Below are 15,926 nucleotides of genomic sequence, written 5' to 3'. Positions count from 1 at the left end.
TTCACAAAGAACTCTGAGATTTTAATTTCAGTAGCTAGCTTCTAATGACCATTTTCTCCTAAGAGTGTTTGAACCTGCTTAGAAATGCTTACCTTGTTCATGCCCATCAGTACTAGAGTGGAATTATCATGATTCTTATCCAATCCTAGCCAAGCCTATAAATTGAAAGACTTTATTAAACCAGAATCTAATCCTCTGTAAATATTACTATTTTGTCCTTCTTTACTATGGTTAAAAAAATACTCTCTTTTGTCTTATTAAATGTTGCTTTGGTAATATTTTCAGGAAGGTAGAACTTGACAATATTCTCAGTTGTTCTATGTTTTCTATACTTTAAATTGTCTATAGCTGAATTGTCTATAGTTGAAGTCAGACCCAAGATTTACCAAATTCAAAACATTTTACTAGACACAATTTTTGCTACAGAAACTCTGGGAACTGAAATCTTCCTGTATTTGAAACAGATGTTTTAACAGTTTTGAAATTGTGTGACTTCTATTAAGTATAAATTACCTAAAAAGTTTTTAAGCAAATAGTGCTTTTTATAATTTATGGTGTTCTTTAATTATTAAGAAATTATTTTACTTGATTCAACTGGTCTTTGACAAAGCCTGGTACATAGAAGGAGCCGGCATAAATAAACTTGCTGCTTTCAGTTGACTCCTGGGAGGCTAACTTTGAGGAGTTAAATCTTCATACGTGACAATCTCCATCGGGGATATTCTGAGGAAGTTTAAAATGCAATAAATTAATATTTTATTAGGAAAAAGTCTATAGCTCTGTTTAGAAACAAAAAGCCCTTAAAAATCTAATTAAGTTTTAGATTTTAGAAAAATAACTAAGAATTTTCTATTGAAGGCAACCTATGGAGTAATGTTACAGCTGGGACAGAAAAAGACTGGAAGCATAATTTGTATCAATTCTGGTCACAAATCACATTCACATTTTATTTTAAAGAAAGCCTGAAAATAACCTGAAATAAACTTATTTCATAAAGTAAGAGTATGAAAACTTACTGTTCCTTTTGCTGTATTTTTTATTGTGCTTTGGGACTTGGTTTACTCAACTATAAATTTTTTAATAGCGTATTTCTTGCTTTTGCCTGGGAAACTAACAAGAATATGATACTTTAGGGGTTACTTGATGGAAAAGAAAAGTCTTTAAAACTTGCTGAAGCAAGCTCTGGCTCCTGTACTCTTTATCTAAATAAAGTTTCATTTTTTCTTTGATTGTCTTCTAGAAGGCAAGAGAGGCCGTTTCTGTTTATGGGCAAAGATCTGATAAAAGAGAAAGCTTTAAAATCTTTCTACTCTACTAATCCTAAGTGCTAATCATACTCGGAATTTACCTAACAGCACTTCTCAAGAAGCTTTTAAATGTACTTTGTTAAGGGTCAGAGTGCTTATTATGAAGCATTTGCTTTTTTAACCATCATGTTCTAAGAGAGCAGAAATACACTTTAGAGTCCTGGATAAAGCTATACACATCCTAGGCTTTCATTTCAATGTACCCAATCAACCCAATCAAGATAAGCATGACAGGTTGGTAAAAGCAAACAAAATACTGTACCCAAAACATAACATTAGTAGGTTGGTATGTCATTTTTTTTTTCTTTTTTTTTCATCCAAATGAGCCATGTTCCTGGAAGTCAGAGGCTATAATAAAATAAACTTATGAAACAAAAGGCAACTTAATTAGCATGTCTACATTTTTAGAATATTTTAAAGAACCTGTGTTTTCTACTACCTAATGACACAAAATGCTACTTTCTTCACAATGGATAATCATTTATGCTCTCTGGTTAATGTAGAACTAGTAAACAGAGATAAATATGAGACAGGGAAGACTTCTGATGCTCTTGGGAAGTCAGAGTTTAGATTAACATGAAAAATTCAACATGCAAAAAAAATTTATTGTGTGTTTTCCACATTTTTGCATCTGGATGGATTATAGAAGATAATGTTCAGTCAGCCAAGTTTTTATTGCCATGTTTCAGAGTGAAACTCAGAAAATTTGCATTCATATTTTATCAGCTATTTCATAATGTTCTGTATCTTTAGAATAAATATCCTTTGGCATTCCATTTCTATCTTTATGATAAACCTATTGGTTTTTTTCCCCCCTGTTTTCTCCCTCTTGGTAAATATACTGTGACTTTCCAGAATTATTTTCTCAGCTTCTGAGGAAGCAATTTTTCAGGCTTCTTTTACTCTTCATATTTAGAGAAGTCTGTCAATTTTTTTTTTTTAAGTTCTCATCATGACTTAACTCTACACTCACCTCAGTTCTAGGTGGAATTGTACCTCACTGGGGCAGGGGGGGAAACACAAACCAGCAGAATGAATATACTTTGGGTAATAATTGTCATGCTATGCTAGTGACATTTGGGTTAATATTTTGTGTTGTGAAAAATATCAAAGCATCTCATCCTCTAGAGAAAAAAAAAGCATGTAATTTAAAAAGAAAAAAAAAACAAGAAATTTAGAGAGTTGACATCAGTCAATAATATTTATTGAGCAACTGCTATGTTTTCAAAACTTAGAGTAATGAGAAAAGAAGTTTAGGGCATGATATCTATTTCAAAGTACTTTAAGGCCTTTCATTACACCTTTGGTACACCTTTGCATTGAATTCTCTCACATGGAAATTAATAATGTAAGAGTTACATCTTGATCAGATTGATTTGGTTTATACACTTGATCATTCACTGTTCATTGAATGTTTATCTAAAGATCACCTCTTTTCTGTAAATTTGAATCACTTTTTGCCTTGAATGAAAATATTCGAATTTCAGTAGAGTTCCAATCAAGGTTATTTTGGCTACAAAGAACAGTCACTTTTTACACTAGCAAAAGAGGGGACTCTATAATGAGATACAGAGGATTTCAAGGATCCCAAGGTGAGATTCATAGTGTGTATTGTAGTAGAGTTGAAAATCAGAAAGCCAGGAAATGAATTCATTCTTATTTCTCTCTGGAATAATGTTCTTTTTAATTTTTGTGTTTCTTAATGTTTTGTTTCTCTCTCCTTTCTGCTTACTGAAAATGTATCTGGCTCAAGTCTCTGGGGCCTCCCCAGGTGACTCTGTGGGTAAAGAATCAGCCTGCAATGCAGGAGACTCAGGGGATGCAAGTTCAATCTGTTCTGGGCTGTCAGGGAGGCCCCTCACCTCACATTTAGCTTATGAAATAATTATTCACATTTTCTGCAATTAACAAAAGAAGAAAAAAAGCACATTGGTCTATCAAAATATGTAACTTGCCTCAGATGAGTAACTAGTAAGTGGTAGAGGTAACATTCAAACCCTGATAGTATGAATACAAGTACAAAGTTCTCACTCATAAACACCCCATTCATATTTCTGAGTAACATTATTTAAACTAAAAAACCACTCAGACTCCTGGTTTCTTAGGTTCCTACTTTTTTTTTATCTAGTAATCGTAATTCACTATTTGGTTTTCTAATATGTATATATGTGGTTCTGTTTTCTTCCATTTCTGATCTGTTAGATACATATTTTAAGCAGGTCTACTTTTAACTTCTTATATTCACATTTTTTCATTTATGAATATAACTTTATATTGTATAGATAATATGAAAATTTGCTACATTATCCTAATATAATTAACTTACTCTGCAGATATTAAAACATAGCTTATTTTCTCTGGCATTATGAAGCATTTCAAGCACATTACAAAGGATCATCACATAATAAGGACCCAAACTCCTATTATCTAGCTTTGCCAAATCTTACCATTTTTACCATACTTGTTTTTATTCTCTTTTAAAAATATAATGAAATATAAAAGCATCAGATGAAGTCTATATATGTCTCTCTGACTTAATCTCACCTTTCTCTTCCTAGAGGCTTATACCACTTTGAATGTGATATCTACTTTATTCATGCATTTCTTTTAGTTTACACTTTTAGTACAGATAAAGTATACATAAACAATATATAGCACTCTTTGGGGTATTTTAAACTTTATAAAAATATAATACTTTTTATATATTTTTGGCAATGATATTTTTTTTTTGTTACAGTTATGCTTCTGAGATTTACCTATGTAGATATATGCAGCTCTGGTTCACTCAATTTTACTGTTGTTTAAGAAAAAAGTTTTTCTCTATTCTCTTGTTGGCTAGTTGAGGCTACAATGAACATGTTTGTACTTGCATCATTGCACACAACTGTGAAAATTTCTTTTGGCTATTACTTACCTAGGAATGAAATTGTTTGATTGTAGACATAGACATCTTCATCATAAATGTATTTTGACAAGCTGCTCCTCAAGTATGGTTTCATAAATATTTTATAAGATTGTATGATAAAAATGCATACTCATTAAAGAACACCTGGGAACACTGGAAAATTAGAAAAAATAAAAATATCTGCATTACATCTAAAATTTTTTTCTTTTTGTTATCATTTGGTTTTATTTTTAAACAAGGAAATATTGGCAAAACTGCTGTTAAGGAGGATTGAAGCTGATACAAAAGAAGTAATATTCTAGCTCACAAATGAAATCTTTTAATCAAAATATCTAAGACCCCATAAACCTACTCTGGAGCCAAGAAGGGATACACTAAATCAGAGCAGGATCTTTAGACCTGGAGAATGTGTTACTTTTAGCAAGTGGTTACTTTTGAGCTGAAATGAAGCACCTGAAAAACTTAAAAGGAAAATGTGATCAATCTCTGCTTTTCTTATATACTTTTTATTTATAAAGCTGTGACCTTAATAATATGCAACTTCAGGCTTGCTTTTTTATTATATTATAAATGTATCCTTGTGGTATTATAAACTTTTATTAATGTCATTTCTAGCAACTGTTAACATTTCCTGAAATGAATATGCCATAGTTTACATCATAATTTTCCATTGTTGGGTATTTGGATTGTTTCTTACTTTTCACCACTTTAAATAACATTTATATAATTTTAATATAAAACATTATAAAGGTTTCATATTATTATGGGTCTATCTTCTTATTTTAATATTACAGTACATACATATTCTATGCCCACCATTGAATTCTGCAAGCCACAGCAGAAGATGGAGTCACACAGGAGATGTTTCATCTTCCTAGGTGGAGAGAATTCCATACTAACACTTAGATAATCTGAGACATTGAATAATTTGAATCAAGTGGTTAAATATGTTTAAAGGATCCATCTGAAGAGTCTCTATGAAATCCTACCTGAATAATTATCATCCCTGCATTTTAACAAATTTATTTGGGACTCTGGGGAGCTGCTGATTATTGAAATGGCTGAGAAGAATCAGAAGTGGTTCACTGCTTTTGTTTTTCCTCTAGGACTATATCCTCCACCATTTCCAAAGTTAACATATTGTGGAGAACATGTGTGCATGTAACAGACACAGTTTCTAAACTTTTTCATATCCTTTATCTTTTGTAGTTTTGAACAAGCTGTCATAATAAGGTCACAGTACAGGCTCAGCCTTATGTTAACAACTTTTTGGAGCTGAAACAGAATTCCCTTGGGAAGACTTCACAGCAGTGTTTGGCATGTGAACAGAAAAATATCAAAAGAAAGAATGACACAATTTTTCCTGTGATGGGTTTTCACTATGTGATCAAAACTCTGGAATATTGATTATAAGGTAGAAGGAAGCTGAACTTGAAAAGAAACATAATACACAGATGTGGATTTCTAATGCAGCTGAAACAGATTAATTTCCCCACTGGTTCCATTTATTTCATAATAGGCCCCACCATCATACATGCTGCAAGAAAGATTTTCTTCCTAGGCAATTCTTTGGATAAAATGACAAATAGATTTCAAGTGAGAGGATTTAGCATAGATTGGCAAGCTCAGTGAAGTTTCTGGCCTCAGCTTTGATAGAATGGTAGAAAGAAAGTTGAAGCAGCTACACTGTGCCAAGAAGAAAACTTTGAGTTGCCACTATTGTTGTGCACCTTGAGCTTGTTACTGTTCAAATGTATGACTTTATCAGAGTTGATGAGGCTGAGGCAATAGAAGGAAATGAATGGATTAATAAAGGAAATACAATGGTGATGAATAAAAGAAGGTAAGAGAGATGTGGGTTTTGGTTAAGTAGAAGTTTTGCCTCAGAGGGACATAATGTGCTTTAGTTCACTAAATACTAGGCAAAATTGTGAACAAAAATATAAGAATCTCAAGTTTTTCAGTGTCATCAATCATCTTACATTTGGGGCACAGTGTACAAGTCCATGACTTGACGGTTATCTGACACTGCAGCTTCATTTTTCATATCTCCCCTCCAATAGTACCCCAGCTACACAGCAGGCTGATTCTTGCTGAGATATCTCTGCATATTCCAATTCTCCAGTCTAGAACATGATTATTTCTGAGGATTTAAGAACTGCTTTTTGTTTTGGAAATGTTATACTTGCAATTTTTATCTGTTTAATACCCTTGACCATTCCCCATTTCTGCTCCAGATCTGAAAGTTTTGACTTTAGTAGAAGTGACATGGCAGATTCTTTCACCAAGCTTATTCCAGTAGAATCTAGATGGGGAGGATCCTGCTGCTTATTGCATCATTAAGATGGAAAAAGCTCTTTACATTAGGAGAAATAAAGATAAATGGAGTACAAGATGGCAGACTTGAGATCATAGGCTTTAATTCCACATGTGAACAATTATAAAGTCAGCTTGCTTGTTCAGTCGCTATGTTGAATCTGACTATTTGCAACCCCATGGATGGCAACATGCTGGACTTCCCCATCCTTCACTGCTTCCTGGAGTGTGCTCAAGCTCATGTCCATTGAGTCAGTGATACCTATCCAACAATCTCATCCTTTGTCGCCCCTTTCTCCTCCTGCCCTCAATCTTTCCCAGTATCAGGGTCTTTTCCAATGAGTTGGCTCTTCACATCAGGTAACCAAGGTGTCGAAACTTAAGCTTCAGCTTCAGCATCAGTCCTTCCAGTGAGTATTCAAGGTTGCTTTTCTTTAAGATTGACTTGTCTGATCTCATTGCTATCCAAGGGACTCAAGAGTTTTCTCTAGCACTACAATTCAAAAGCATCAATTCTTTAGCACTCAGCCTTCTTCATGCTCCAACTCTCACATTCATACATAACTACTGGAAAAACCATAGCTTTGACTAAATGGACCTTTGTCAACAAAGTGATAATCCCTGCTTTTGAATACACTGTCTAGGTTTGTCATAGCTTTCCTTCCAAGGAGCAAGCATATTTTAATTTAATGGCTGCAACTAAGATCAACTATTCCCCTAGGGTAACTCTAGAGTACAATTAGTTAAGCAATACAGAAAATAATAAGATGGAAACTGTGTCATCAAAAGTACAAAATATTGAGATGTAAAAAGATAAAATGGAAATGTGTTCTAGCTTAAGTATATGTGAACCTCACAGTAACCACAAAGAAAAACCTTATAGTAAATGCACAAAGGAAAAATAGAAAGGAATTTGAACATAACACTAAAGAAAACTACCAAATCACAGGGAAAGGAAAGAGAAGACAAAAAGACATACAGGAACCAGAAAAACATTGAGAGAACAAACAAAATGGTAATAAGTATATACCTCTTAATAATTACTTTAAACATAATGGACTAAATATACCATTCAAAAGATGTAGAGTGTCTGAATGAAGAAAAAGAAAGATCCATACATATGCTGCCTACAAGAGACTAATTTTAGAGCTAAGCACACACATAGACTGAAGGTGAAGGAAGGAAAATTTATTCCATGCAAATGAAAATGGAACAAAACACCAGGGTATCTATACTCACATCAGACAACACAGAATTTAAAACAAACTGTAATAAAAGACAAAGAAGGGCACTACATAAAAATAAAGGAATCAATCCAGTGAGAAGATATATGCACCAAATTAAAAGCAAGAGAGTTCTAGAAAAGCATCTATTTCTGCTTTATTGACTATGCCAAAGCCTTGGACTGTGTGGATCACAATAAACTGTAGAAAATTCTGAAAGAGATGGGAATACCAGACCACCTGACCTGCCTCTTGAGAAACGTGTATGCAGGTCAGGAAGTAACAGTTAGAACTGGACATGGAACAACAGACTGGTTCCAAATAGGAAAAGGAGTATGTCAAGGCTGTATATTCTCACACTGCTTATTTAACTTATATGCAGAGTACATCATGAGAAACACTGGGCTGGAAGAAACACAAGCTGTAATCAAGGTTGCCAGGAGAAATATCAATAACCTCATATATGCAGATGACACCACCGTTATGGCAGAAAGTGAAGAGGGACTAAAAAGCCTCTTGATGAAAGTGAAGGAGAGTGAAAAAGTTGGTTTAAAGCTCAACATTCAGAAAACTAAAATCATGGCATCTGTGAAGTGATGGTCCTATCACTTCATGGCAAATAGATGGGGAAACAGTAGAAACAGTGTTAGACTTTTTTTGTTGGGGGGGGGCTCCAAAATCACTGCAGATGGTGACTGCAGCCATGAAATTAAAAGACGCTTACTCCTTGGAAGGAAAGTTATGACCAACCTATATAGCATATCAAAAAGCAGAGACATTACTTTGCCAACAAAGGTCCATCTAGTCAAGGCTATGGTTTTTACAGTAGTCATGTATAGATGTGAGAGCTGGACTCTGAAGAAAGCTGAGTGCCGAAGAATTGATGCTTTTGAACTGTGGTGTTGGAGAAGACTCTTTAGAGTCCCTTGGACTGCAAGATCCAACCAGTTCATCCTAAAGGAGATCAGTCCTGGGTGTTCATTGGAAGGACTGATGCTGAAGCTGAAACTCCAATACTTTGGCCACTTCATGCGAAGAGCTGACTCATTGAAAAAGACCCTGATGCTGGGAGGGATTGGGGCAGGAGGAGAAGGGGACAACAGAGGATGAGATGGCTGGATGGCATCACCGACTCGATGAACATGAGTTTGGGTAAACTTCAGGGGTTGGTGATGGACAGGGAGGCCTGGTGTGCTGCAATTCATGGGGTCACAAAGAGTCGGACATGGCTGAGCAACTGAACTGAACTGACTGATGCACCAAACATTGAAGCATAAAGATATATAAAGCAAATATTAATGGACTTAAAGGGAGAAATCAGAAGCTGTGCAATAGTATATAAGAGGATTTTACATGTCATTTACATCAATGGATAGATGATCCAGACAGAAAATCAACAAGGATACATTGTCCAGAAAAGGATACATTAGGAACTTCCCTAGTAGTCCAGTGGTCCATGATTCCATTGCAGGGAGCTTGAGTTTAATTCCTGATCGTAGAACTAAGCTTTCACATCCCACATACCCCACAGCATGGCCTCATATTTATTTTTTTAAAGGACACATTAGATCAAATAACATTAGATAAATATAGGATATTTCACCCCAAACAGCAGAATATGCATTCTTCTCAAGCTCATATGGAAATTCTCTAGAATAGATGACATTTTGGGTCACAGAGCAAGTCTCAGTGAATTCAAGAGGAATGAAATCACATCACTCATTCTCTTCAACCACAATGGTATGAAACTAGAAATCAATCACTAGAGAAAAACATCAGAAAAACCACAAACAACATGGAAATTAAACATCATGCTACTGAATAATAAATAAGTCATTAGAGAAATCAAAGGAGAAATAAGAAAAAACACCTAAAGACAAATGAGAACAGAAATATGACATACAAAAAATCTATGAGAGGTAGAAAAAGCTGTTCTAAGAGGGAAGTTCAGAGTAATACAGACCTACCTCAAGAAAAAAATAATCCAACTTCACACATAGAGGAACTAGAAGAAGAACAAATGAAGCCCCAAGTTAATAGAAGGAAGGAAATAATAAAGATCAGAGAAAAAATAAATAGAGAAAAAAATGGAAAGGATCAGTGAAACTACAAATGGGTTCTTAGGGGAAAAAATTGACAAGCCATTAGCTTGATTAATCAAATAAAGAAAAGATTAAAGAAAAATAATACCAGAAATGAAAGAGGAGAAATTTCAAATGATATCAGAGAGATACAATGAGTCATAAAAGACTACTACAAACAATTTTACCCACACATATGTGGACAATTAATCTACAAAAGGGAGGAAAGGACAAGACCCTAATGCTGGGAGAGGTTAAGAGCAGGAGGAGAAGGAGGCAACAGAGGATGAGATGGTTGGATGGCATCACTGACTCAATGGTCATGAGTCTGAGCAAGCTCTGGGAGATAGTGAAGGACAGGGAAGTTTGGCCTGCTGCTGTCCATGGGTCACAAAGATTTGGACACAACTGAATGACTGAACGATAACAGCAAAGTCTCTTCAATAAATAGTGTTGGAAAAACTGGATGCTGCTGCTGCTACATTACACTATACACAAAAATTAGCTCAAAATGTGTTAAGACTTAAATGTAATACTTGAAGCTATGAAGTTCCTAGAAGAAAACATATGCAATAACCACATGACATTGGTTTTAGTGATGTTATTTTGGATTTGACTCCAAAGGCAAAGTAAACAGAGATAAAAATAAACAAATGACTACATCAAAGTAAAAACCATCATCAAAATGAAAAGGCTATCTAGTAAATGAAAGAAAATATTTGCAAATCATATATCTGATAAGGGATTGATATCTAAAATATACAAAGAACTCATATACCACAAAACATAAAATTAAACAATCAGTTGAAAAATGGGCAAAGAATCTGAACAGGCTTTTTTCTAAAGAAGACATACAGATGACCCACAGGCACATGAGAAGATGTTCAATATCTAATCATCAGGAAAATGCAAATCAAAACCAGAATAAGATATCACCTCACACCTTTAAATAACTATTATTAAAAAGACAACAAATGACAAGTGTTGGTGATGATATGGAGAAAAGGTAACCCTAGTATACTGTTTGTGGGACTATAAATTTGTGGAGCCACTATGGAAAACAGTATGAAGATTTTTCAAGAAGAATAGAAATACCACAGACCCAGCTATTCTACTTCTGGGTGCTTATCTGAAGAACACAAAAACACTAATTCACAAAGATACTAATATATACACCTCGTATGTTCTCTGCAACATTATTTACAAAAGCCAAAATATGGAAACAACATCTGTCCATCAATGGATGAATGGATAGAGAAAATGTGGTATGTATAAATGCACTGATACACTACTCAGCCATAAAAAAATGAAATCCTGACATTTACAACTTCATAGATTTACCTTAAGGATATTATACCAGTGAATTATGGCACATAGAGAAGGAAAAATACTGTATGATTTCACCCACATGTGGAATATTAAAAAAAAAAAACCACAAAAGCAAATAAGCAAAGAAAATAAAACAAAACCCAATTCATATACTCAGAGAACAGATTAGTCGTTATTAGAGGTGACAGTGGTTGTAGCGGGTGGCAAATGTGAAAGTCGATCCAAATGTACAGTTTCATGGGTGACTTTTTCACAGAAATTTAAAAACTTTCTAAAATTAATATGGAATTGCAAAAGACTGTAAATAACTAAAGCAATCTTGGACAAAAAGAACAAAATTGCTGCCATCACACTATTGATTTCAAAATATACTACAAAACTGCAGTAATAAAATTAGCACGCTACTGTTGTAAAACAGATATATAGAACAATAGAACAGAATAGAGATCACAGAAAAAAATCCATGCATTTTTGATCAATGAATTTTTGAGAAGGCTATCAAGAACCTATAGTGGCGGCAGGATCCTTGGTCTCTACCTGCTAGATGTCAGTAGTGTCTCCTAGTTGTAACAATCAAAAATGTTTCCAGACATTGCCTCCTGATCTGTCCCCTGGGGTCGGGGGCATGCAAAATCATTCCTGGATGAGAACCAATTAAAGGTATAGGACAGAAAGGTGTTTATTGAACCATTCTCATAACTTTTCTGGGAATCTGAAACTTTTTCCAAGTAAATTTTTAAAAAAAGATAGACCACACATCAAAGTATTTACTGAAATAAAAATGCACAGTGTTAAAAACAAAACAAAACAATGGGGAAAGAATGCCTTTTCAATAAATGGTTGTTTGGAAAACTGTTTTTCCACTGGCAGAAGAAAGAAATTGCTTTGCAAGAAGAAATCATTATGCTATATACCAGAAGCTAACACAGCATTATAAATCAACTATACTTCAATAAAAAGTTTAAAAAAATTCATTAATGACTTAAACATAAGACCTGAAACCATAAAATCTGTAGTAGAAGCCAGTTTTGGCGATGATTTCTTGGATAAGATCTCAGCAGCAAGAAAACAAAAGCAAAAATTAACAAGTGGGATTGCATCAAATGAAAAAGCTTCTGCACAGCCAAGGAAGCAATCAACAGAGTGAACAGACAACCTATAGGAGAAAGTATTTGCAAACCATACATCTGACAAGAAGTTAGTATCCAAAATACTGCTGCTGCTGCTGCTGCTGCGTCACTTCAGTCGTGTCCAACTCTGTGTGACCCCATGGACTGTAGCCTACCAGCCTCCTCCGTCCATGGGATTTTCCAGGCAGGAGTACTGGAGTGGGTTGCCATTGCCTTCTCTGGATCCAAAATACTAGGTAAATATTAAACATTGAATTTCCCAATAACTGGAAAATCAATAATTTAATTTTAAAATGGGCAAATGATCTAAATATATATTCTTCAAAAGAAGCTATACAAATGGCCAACAGCTATATGAAAAGAAACAATATCTCTAATCATCAGGAAAATGCAAATCAAAGCCATAATGAGATGCCACTTCCACTGGTTAGAATTGCCATTATCAAAAAGACAAAAAGATAACTGTCAGTGAGAATGTGGAGAAAGGGAACACTTGTGCATTGTTGGTGAAAATATAAATTGAAACAGCCATTATGGAAAACAGTAGGGAGTTTCCTAAAGAAATTAAAAATAGAAGTACCATATGATCCAGCAATCCGACTTCTGGGTATATATGGAAATGAACTCATTATGTTGAAGAGATATCTTCACTCCTGTGTACACTGCAACATTATTCACAAGAGCCAAGATGTGGAAACAGTCTAAGTAATCTGTCAGGGGATGAATAAATAAAGAGAATGTGTTATAAATGTACAGTAGAATATTATTTAACCATGAGAAAGAAGGAAATCTTGTCATTTGCAGTAACATAGATAAACCTTAAGATAGAAAGCTAAGGGAAACAAACCAGACCAGTTATGTAGGATATATAAATTCTAATGATACAGCATGGTGATTATAATTACTAATACTGTATTGCATACTTGAAACTTGTGAAGAGAGTTGCTCCTAAGTGTTTTCACCATATACACACACAAATGGCAAATGTGAATAGATGGGTATATTGATTAATGATTGTAGCAATCATTTCACAGTGTATATGTATATCAAAACCTTATTGTACTCTTAAGTATATTTAATACTCATTAAAGAATAACTGCAGTCCTTAATCAATCAGTCAAGTTTCTTATCTCTTCTCAGACCCCATCAGCATTTGTTAGGTCATCAATTCTTGTACTTTACATGCCTTTTTGTACACTCAATACAAAGAAAATATAAAAATTCTTTTATATTGAATTATTATCTTGCAATGGAGAAGGCAATGGCACCCCACTCCAGTACTCTTGCCTGGAAAATCCCCTGGAAGGAGGACCCCAGTGCATGGGGTCGCTAAGAGTCAGACACGCCTGAGCGACTTCACTTTCACTTTTCACTTTCATGAGTTGGAGAAGGAAATGGCAACCCACTCCAGTGTTCTTGCCTGGAGAATCCCAGGGACGGGGGAGCCTGGTGGGCTGCCGTCTGTGGGGTTGCACAGAGTCGGACACGACTGAAGTGACTTAGCAGCAGCAGCAGCTTATCTTGCAAACACGCTACAGAGTTATTCATTGTAGCAGATTTTAAAAAATATATTCCTTAGGATTTTCTACATACATGATTATGTCGTATGCAAATAAACAAAATTTTATTTCTTTCTAATTGTTGTGGTTGTTCAGTCACAAGTCATGCGCAACTCTTTCTGACCACATGGACTGCAGCATGCCAGGCTTCCCTGTCCTTCACTATCTCCCAGAGTTTGCTCAAACTCATGCCCATTGAGTCAGTGATGCCATCCAATCATCTCATCCTCTGCTGCCCCCTTCTTCTCTGGCCCAGCATCAGGGCCTTTTCCAATGAGTCTCTCTTTGCATCAGGTGGCCAAAGTATTGAAGCTTCAGCCTCAACATCAGTCCTTCCAATGAGTATTCAGGGTTGATTTCCTTTAGGATTGACTGATTCATCTCCTTTCAGTTCAAGGGACTCTCAAAAGTCTTCTCTAGAACCACAGTTCAAAAGCATCAATTCTTTGGTTTTCAGCCTTATTTATGGTCCAACTGTCACATCTGTACATGACCACTGGAAAAAACATGGCTTTGACTATATGGACCTTTTCAGCAATTTGTTTTTTTAATAAAAAGAAAGTAAAAGACAGAGATAGGAGATGGAGAGATGAGTCCAGACGATTACTAAGTTCTCTTTCCATTCCTTGAGGCACATATTATGGCTTTGGCACCTTTTATTTTCTGATTCTATGTGCTATATAACCTTTCTAATTAACCCTCCCACAAACTTTAATATTTTTTGTTGGAATTTTTCTTTAGTTGTAACAGAATTCTAATACAATTTTCATTCTGTGTGTTCCCATTACATCCTGGACTCATCTCTACCTTATTACTTCATTTTGATAATATGCTTTCATTATATATCTGCATCTCCTGAAAGACTCTGGGAGCTCCTCCATATTAGAACAATGTCTCAGTCATCACTTTACAGGCAGTGTCTTGCACATTTCATCATGTAATCATACTTAGTAAATGTGAACCTGAAATGTACCAAGAAGCAATAACTATGGAAGGTTTTTTTTTTAGCACACACACACACACACACACACACACACACATATATATATATATATATATATATACATAGACAAACTGAATACCACTGTATAATTTTATTGGCTAGAAATTATTAATTTCCCTTCAGGTAGTTTAAGGAAATCTAAGACACTGTCTTCAATGAGTAATGGTCAATCTTGTTGCAAAATTGTTTTCCATCCACCAAAATTTATTGTTGTTGCTGTTGTTGATCAGTTGCCCAGTCATGTCTGACTCTTTGCAACCCCATGGACTGCAGCATGGCAGGCATCCCTGTTCCTCACCATCTCTTGGAGTTTTCCCAAGAGATGGGCAAACCGATTTTATTGAATCAGTGATGCCATCCAACCATCTCATCCTCTAATGTCCTCTTCTCCTTCTTCCCTTGATCTTTCCTAGCATCCAATAAATTTTCTGTTCACATCAGATGACCAAAATACTGGAGCTTCAGCATCAGTCCTTCCAGTGAATATTCAGGGTTGATCTCTCTTAAGATTGACTTGTTTGATCTTCTTGCTGTCCAAGCGACTCTCAGGAGTCTTCTCCAGCACCACAGTTTGAAGGCATCAATTCTTTGGCGTTCTGCCTTCTTTATGGTCCAGCTCTCACAACTGTATATGACCAGTGGGAAGACCATAGCCTTCAAGATATGGACTTTGTTGACAGAGTAATGTCTCTGTTTTTCAACACACTGTCTAGGTTTGTCATCACTTTCCTGCCAAGAAGCAATCATCTGATTTTATGGCAGCAGTCACCATCTGCAGTAATTTTGGAGCCCAAGAAGAGGAAATCTATCTCTGCTTCCACCTTTCCCCCTTCTATTTGCAATGAAATAATGGTGCTGGATGCCATGATCTTAGTTTTTTTAATATTTAGTCATAAGCTGGCTCTTTCATTCTCCTTCACCCTCATCAAGAGGCTCTTTTGTTCCTCTTTGCTTTCTGCCATTAGAGTGGTATCATCTGAATATCTGAGATTGTTGACGTTTCTCCCACCTATCTTGATTCCAGCTTGTAACTCATCCAGCCCTGCATTTCTCATGTGCTCAGCATATAGGTT

At 35.3% G+C, this 15,926-nt stretch overlaps 1 long non-coding RNA gene across 2 annotated transcripts; it reads right to left on the bottom strand.

Annotated features, from left to right (window-relative positions):
* Nucleotides 1-12,990, bottom strand: LOC110145643 (uncharacterized). 2 transcript variants are annotated; one of them, XR_011487767.1, is made up of 4 exons: nt 12,872-12,990; nt 4,222-4,365; nt 1,570-1,655; nt 1-723 (listed from the first exon to the last, which is right to left on the bottom strand). It is a non-coding gene; the product is annotated as an uncharacterized lncRNA (long non-coding RNA). The 2 variants fall into 2 exon arrangements; XR_011487766.1 differs by lacking the exon at nt 12,872-12,990 and adding an exon at nt 12,347-12,467.
* Nucleotides 12,991-15,926: the final 2,936 nt, after the last annotated feature.

The sequence above is a fragment of the Odocoileus virginianus genome, chromosome 5, assembly GCF_023699985.2.
Source record: "Odocoileus virginianus isolate 20LAN1187 ecotype Illinois chromosome 5, Ovbor_1.2, whole genome shotgun sequence".
In the NCBI taxonomy this organism is placed as follows: domain Eukaryota; kingdom Metazoa; phylum Chordata; class Mammalia; order Artiodactyla; family Cervidae; genus Odocoileus; species Odocoileus virginianus.
This window is presented reverse-complemented; position numbering and strand designations above follow the sequence as displayed.